Source organism: Chiloscyllium plagiosum, chromosome 10 (assembly GCF_004010195.1).
Source record: "Chiloscyllium plagiosum isolate BGI_BamShark_2017 chromosome 10, ASM401019v2, whole genome shotgun sequence".
Classification (NCBI taxonomy): Eukaryota; Metazoa; Chordata; class Chondrichthyes; order Orectolobiformes; family Hemiscylliidae; genus Chiloscyllium; species Chiloscyllium plagiosum.
In genome coordinates this window covers 45,065,918-45,072,611 of record NC_057719.1, presented here as the reverse complement: position 1 = coordinate 45,072,611, position 6,694 = coordinate 45,065,918, and the positions used below count along the sequence as shown (strand labels likewise).

The following is a 6,694-nucleotide window of genomic DNA, read 5'->3' as shown; positions in this document are numbered from 1 at the left end:
TTTCCAGCAACACATTTTCAACTTTAAAGTGAAGGTCTAGCAGAGATTTCAGTGAGTGACAAGTTCTTTCAGCAACAGCGTGTGCTGAGATCAGGATAGGATCAGATGTGAGGAATGCACTGAGGGCAGGGTATGTGGATAATGAGGCACATTTGGTAAGACACAGCAAGAAATCTTACTGGGTCTCATGAGAAGAATCATGAAACAGAACTAGAAGCAACTTGCACTTAGCCAAAAAGAATTAGCTGTATGTTTTTTTTCCCCAAACCTAAGAACATTTAAACATTATAGATGTAATCATATAAGCAACCATAATAACTGTCTGTATCCATTGCAACATAAGGGATCTGCAAACCAACAGCTTGAAGGTTTGATGGTTACACAATACCTGTGACTAATGGCAAGGTTATCATCTGGAACCATGTAAGTCAATGGTCACTCGTTTAACTGAATTTGCAAAACACTGAGTGGGATTCCCAGCAGGCTCCGGCAAGTAAAGAGAAGTGAGAAAACCCCAATCCATCAAGAAAGATTGTGTTAGTTGCAGAGCAGGAGGAATGCTTTCCTCAGGTCCATCAGGTCTACTTACATTGGTAGAGCCCTAACCCCCCCCCCATTACACCCAGTTCACTCCCCTAGCCTTGCGTTGATCTGATTCTCCCAAAATAGGAGGCAATCTTTGGAGGCATGAGGGTGGCTCATTGTAGAGCCAGCAAGAGACCCACATTCCCTTCTCTGGGGGAAGGAAAACAGTCTCAAATTATGAGAGAGTCAGGCATGTAACAGAAGGCCAGGGAAGGGGCCTTCCATGAGGGAGTAAGTCTCTGCTTGCCAAGCCAGTCACAGACCAACAGCTCTTCCATTCAGCAGTGTTACTGGGAAGATGATGTCGAAAAGAGTGGTGCTGGAAAAACACAGCAGGTTAGGCAGCGTTTTGGGCATAAGTCCTTTAGCAGGAATGTGGGTGGGTGAGGTGCAGGTGGGCATGAGGTGGCAGCTCCTGGCATGTCAGTTTAGAATGACACAAGCCAGAGTCTAATGATGGCAGGAGAAGCTTTACAGAGTGAGGTCATGAGGGAAAGTGGTGGGCAGTAAGGGCATGGGGCTTCTCAGTGCAGTGTCCCCACCCCTGTCTTCCCAATTTCCAGACCTTGATCAGACAGAATGCCTTTGAATAAGAGGCCTCACCATAGAAGAGCACAAGAAACAGGCACTCTGCTGTTCCCCTCATGTCACAATGTCACCCACCACTATGTTAATACCAGCAGCAGCAGGATACAATCCTTAAGTGGGCATTAATTGCCCAGTTCATGCCCTCATTCATAACAGAGAGGCTGTCATGGATTTAATCAGGGTGGAGGCCAAAAGGTGGCAGTATTTGTATCTGCCAACGTCTTGGCAACGTGCCACAGGGGAAGGCAATAAATACCATTCCATAAGTCTAGTGCACCTTCACTTATGCAGACTTCCTCAGACCCAGCCAAATTCTGATATTTTGAGGTGTCCAGTGCTCCTGCACCATTCGATCCTAACCCAAGCCCCAAAGGTTTCAGACACTTAGAATGGATATCTGATATATCTTAGAGTCCCTTTAGATCTTTTCAACCTTTGAGCAGAAGAAAAACAGGATCAGTAAAACACCATTATTTTTTCTGATGCCAATAACCATTATTCTCTTTTTTGAGATCAGTAATACTAAGAATCAGCACATACCACAGTAATCATGACATTTTTTTTTCTGTAATAACATCTTAAGTGTTGCCATTGTCAGGCTTATCTCATTTAAAACTTCTCTTTTTCAGCCTTAAAATCTGTAACATTGCTCCTGGTTATCCAGGAACTACAGAAATATAGTGGAATCCTAACTAATGTAGGGATCTCAAGGACAACAAGAGAAAAGAAATAATCATGAACAATTAGCATGAATTTTACAAAGGGATCATTTTGTTTAACTAACTTTACTGATTTTTTTTTAAAGAGGTAGAGAGTGATAATATAGTAGATATAATTTATCTGGATCATCAAAAGCCCATTTTGGTGTCCCATAATAGACTTATGAATAAGGTCAGAGAATGTGAAGTTGGAACACAAATATCAGAATGGATTGCCAGCTGACTTTGAAAAAAGGCAGAAAGTGAGAGAAAATGGCAGTTCAGACCACAAGAGGCAGGGAAATGGTGTTCCATAAAGACCAGTGCTGGGATGCACATTTTATATTAACTTACATTAACATACAAACACAATTTCTAAATTTGCAAACTACATCAAATTGTGAGGGGGGATTGGTAGTCAATACCAAGGAGGGCTGAAATAAGTTACAGGAAGAAATTAATAAATCTGCAAAATGGGCAAACATTTGGCAGATGAAGCTCAACACACAAATGTGTAGTAGTACATTATGGCAGGAAGAATAAAACTTGGAAGATCTAGATGAGGGAGAGAGGAGAAAAGGAATCAAGATATGCAAACGTATCAACCGCAAGAAGTTGCACCACTCTTTAGCAAGGCTTCCAAAAGACAAACCAAGCAATAGGCTTTATTTCTAGAGGAATGGAATTGAAAAATAAGAAAGCTGTACTAAACTGGTGTCAAACCTTGGTTATACTTAGTATTACAGGGCAGTTCTGCACTATATTTACAAAAGCAAAGGTGATTGAGGCAATAGAGAGATGGCAAATAACACCAAATTGCATGGGGAGATATATCTCAAAACAGATGAGTAGGCTGCGTCTCTTCTCTCTTGATGTAAAAATGCTGAGAAGCAATCTAATCGAGGTCTAAAATTACATCAGATTTTGATCGAGCGGATGAAAAGAGAATGTTTCCACTTGTGGGGGAAGGCATAATATAAACACTGCCAACATAAGATTGTAGCTGAAAAAGCGCAGCAGGTCAGGCAGCATCCAAGCAGCAGGAGAATCGACGTTTTGGGCATGAGCCCTTCTTCAGCCCCAGTCCTGAAGAAGGACTCATGCCCGAAACGTCAATTCTCCTGCTCCTTGAATGCTGCCTGACCTGCTACGCTTTTCCAGTAACACGTTTTCAGCTCTGATCTCCAGCATCTGCAGTCCTCACTTTCTCCAACACAAGATAGTAGCCAAGATATTCAATATACAATTCAGAAGATACTTCTTCACCCAAAGAGTAGTGAGACTGTCAAGCTCAAGACCTCATGGAGTGATGAAGCAAAAAGTATTGGAGGAGAAGAGAATTGAAGATTACAATGATGGATTTAAATGAGGAAATATAAGAGTAGAAATGAATGTAAATGAAGGTTAACCTAAGGGATAGGTTGGTTGGACCAAATGGCTGTTTCTGACTCACATTCCCTTTGTATTCCTATATAATTCCATGCAGTGTGACATCTCTCATTGCCACTAAAAATGTCTATTTCTGCCACAACAATTTCTGCATTCAGATTAAAAGGTCTCCTTAAGTTTAAAAGAAAGAACAGCCAAAACCTGTTTTATAATAATATGTTCATTGATCATTGTACATACAAAACTATTACAACATGGTACCATTTTCCAACATTCACTTTATTCTTGAATTTAAATAACTCTGACTATGAACTAATGCTATTGTTGTTGAAAGTGGCATTAAAGTAATGAGTAATAATGGTACCAGTTACAACCATACCAGGACAGTACTGTGCCAATCTCTTCACATCCAAAGGCAACATCTGTACTTCTATAAATGAATCATTGTGATCATATCTAATTCAGTGCAAACACCTGTTGTAATTTATTCATCAATACAGAATGAACAATTGTTGGACAATGGGAAGCCATAGTTGTAGACTCCTTGTATTGGTATCTGTATCAGATTGAACCTCCTTGTGACAATGAAATAAGTGCTACAGTTTAATTATTGGATTCATAATTCAGTTAACAATTGAACACAATATTATTAACTTAATAAGTAGTGTTGGTCAATAAGCTAGTCTAGCTAACATGTCTAAACATCAGTAAAAATAACCATTGACAGCAGAATAAATCTGGCAACTGATTTAAATGTTATTAAGATCAAATGCTTATTGGATTTCACTAATGTTTCCATGTAACAGACTGTTCACAGGGAATATACTGTCTAAAACAGAAATTTGATTCTGAAGTGTCTATCATTATGGATGGCAACCGAAATCTCTTTCTCAGATTAGGAGGGACATTGGAAATCCCATCAGCCTGTAAATTTTCAGAGACTGCTGTGTGTATAATTTCCCAAATGGTTCACATTTGTGTAACAGCTACATTCCCCTGAGCACATTAAGCTTGAATATGGAACCAATTGATTAAACAAGTCTCAAATTACACAATAAAAGCCAATTAGCGACTATACAAAGCCGAGGTTATTTTGATACAAGTTTGTCCACAATATTTTTTTTTAATGTTTGAAAACTGTATGACCTATAACACAAAATAGAGTCACCAATCAAAAACTTAAAACTCAACGGTTGTGGAATCCATAATGAGAAGACATTATTTGCCTCTAATGCAAAATGTTGCAGACGTTAGAAACCTGAAATGAAACAATTTTTGTTAAAAATTGGAAATGATCAGCTTGACAAGCAGCAGCTATGAAGAGAAAACTGTGCAGAGAAGCTGTGGAGAGCTCTGGGTCTATGACTCCACAGGCACTCCCTGACCTGCTGAATATTTCTAGCATTTTCTGCCTTTACTTCAAATTATTTGACTGGTATTTCAGATCAGAAACTATCTTTTCTTCAATGTCTAGTTACCATGTTTCAAGACACAGTCCTACAGAATTCAAAAGACATTAATGTAGCATGCAGCTATGAATCACTGAATTAATTTTGAGGTATCTATATTTTCTTCAATAAAATGGAGGAGGTGCAGTCTAAATAAGTCATGTGATTTCACAACATTTAAAAATAGCATTTGTAGTTACTAATTAAATGCTATTACTGGCAACCAAATCAACACCTTTTTTCTATATGATGGACTTTTCAATGCAGATACCCTGATATTATGGGAAAAAAACTGATTGATTTTGCATTGCCCCATTTAGTCATCTCAACAGCTCTCAGAATTACAGTAATTCAAATATTAAAAATGTCTTTATTATATATATTATTACTACACTGTTGTTATTTTATATATTGGGTTTGAAGAATTATTTTATAAATATAGACATTTAGCTACAATGAGAATATGAACATGAAAACACATTTGCACAGCAAAATCCATACTGGCTCCTTTGTGATATATAGTGTTAGCAAAAGAACTGAGCTGCTGACTGTTGGTGTGTTATTTTGCATAAAATTTACAATCAGCATTAAGTGATATAGCACAAATTCCCAATCACATTGAATGAATTACAATTAAATCATTCTACCCTCACAGCGGACAGCTATTCCTCTCGCTGCTAACAGCTACATACTTGGTTTCTGCAAGCTTTCAGATTAAAAGCATTACATTTTCTTAACACCAACATGATCAAATATTCAGTATTAGTTGTTGTACAGTTGTTGATAATATCATTTTGTGGAATAATACACACAGATCTTTAATATTTGCAGTCCCAAATGCAATCAAGTCTATTTTGGCAAAAAAAATAAACTCATCAACAGAATTCTTAAGTGTAGTATTAAAAACAGGAAAGGAAAAAAGCTAATTTACCTTGGTCATTAAATTGAAAGCAGATATTCACTCTTCTCTTCTTAAAACTGGTTAAATATGCAGGAGAATCCAAGCTTACCAGCTGTGTAGGCAGCAGCCCTGAGAGACGAGTCCACACCCAGCTTTGTCTTCAATCATCATTCTGTCTACAGGAAGCAGCAGGTCTCCCACTTCCTCCCCTTTCTAGCTGCTGTAACTTCCCCTTCTCTGCCTCTCTTTCTCTCTCATTTAGCCCTTCTGTTTTGTGTGCCTTGTGCTTCCTTCCTTACTACTATTCCTTTCAACTGCTTATTTCTGTATCAATTTCACCACACTTTACAACCAATGCTCTGATCTCTGAGCTTGGCTTGAAGCATTAGGTGAAGTAATCAAAGGAATTCATCTTGGTATCTGAAATATTAAATAAATGAAAAAAATCATTCTGAAGGCTTGCTTCGCCCCCCCCAACAGAAACCTCTGTGTGACTTTTACATTCTTCCCAGCTGCTGGTATGAAGGGGTGCCTCCTAAACAACACTACCAGCTAGACAAACATTCAGCAGCAAAGATTTCCTATATTAAAACTCAGAGTTATTTTATTATATCTGCACCCAATCTACTTCTTTTATTGCAGTTCTTTGTTTGTAATGTTCCTAAGAGGGGCACAGTGAACTTTAATAAAATGGATTTCCCCAGTGCTACCATGGCAACGATGAATGACTGATTTCCTGTGTTGTTTATGTAAATGTAGCAACGCCGCTGTCTTTGCACAGCAGATACAGAACAGTAATCAGAACCTAATCCTCAGAGGTTTAAAACTGGAATCTTTTTCTTTCTTTGCGTGCGTCAAGTATACGTCTTTCTCAAGAAAAAGCATGTGATTTGTTCACAACTAAAGTTCCAGTCATGACAAGTATTGACATGATACAGATAACAGATTGTACATGTGTTCTTTCTTTTGAGCGCCCCACTCACTTGCTACATAGCCCAATTCCTGAAGGGTGACAGCTGAGGATTTACTATTGATTTCTGTGAACCAGTGATCTCTAAACATTTTGTACTACATACGACTGTAAT

At 38.3% G+C, this 6,694-nt stretch overlaps 1 protein-coding gene across 3 annotated transcripts in view; it reads right to left on the bottom strand.

Moving 5' to 3' along the window:
- Positions 1 to 6,235, bottom strand: part of LOC122553597 (guanine nucleotide-binding protein G(I)/G(S)/G(O) subunit gamma-2) — an 85,109-nt gene extending 78,874 nt beyond the window's left edge. The window contains exon 1 of one of the 3 annotated variants that reach the window (XM_043697640.1): positions 5,640 to 6,235. The gene's annotated coding sequence lies outside the window, so the exon portion shown is untranslated. The remainder of the gene's footprint in view (positions 1 to 5,639) is intronic. The other 2 variants (XM_043697638.1, XM_043697637.1) reach the window with 2 other exon arrangements.
- Positions 6,236 to 6,694: the final 459 nt, after the last annotated feature.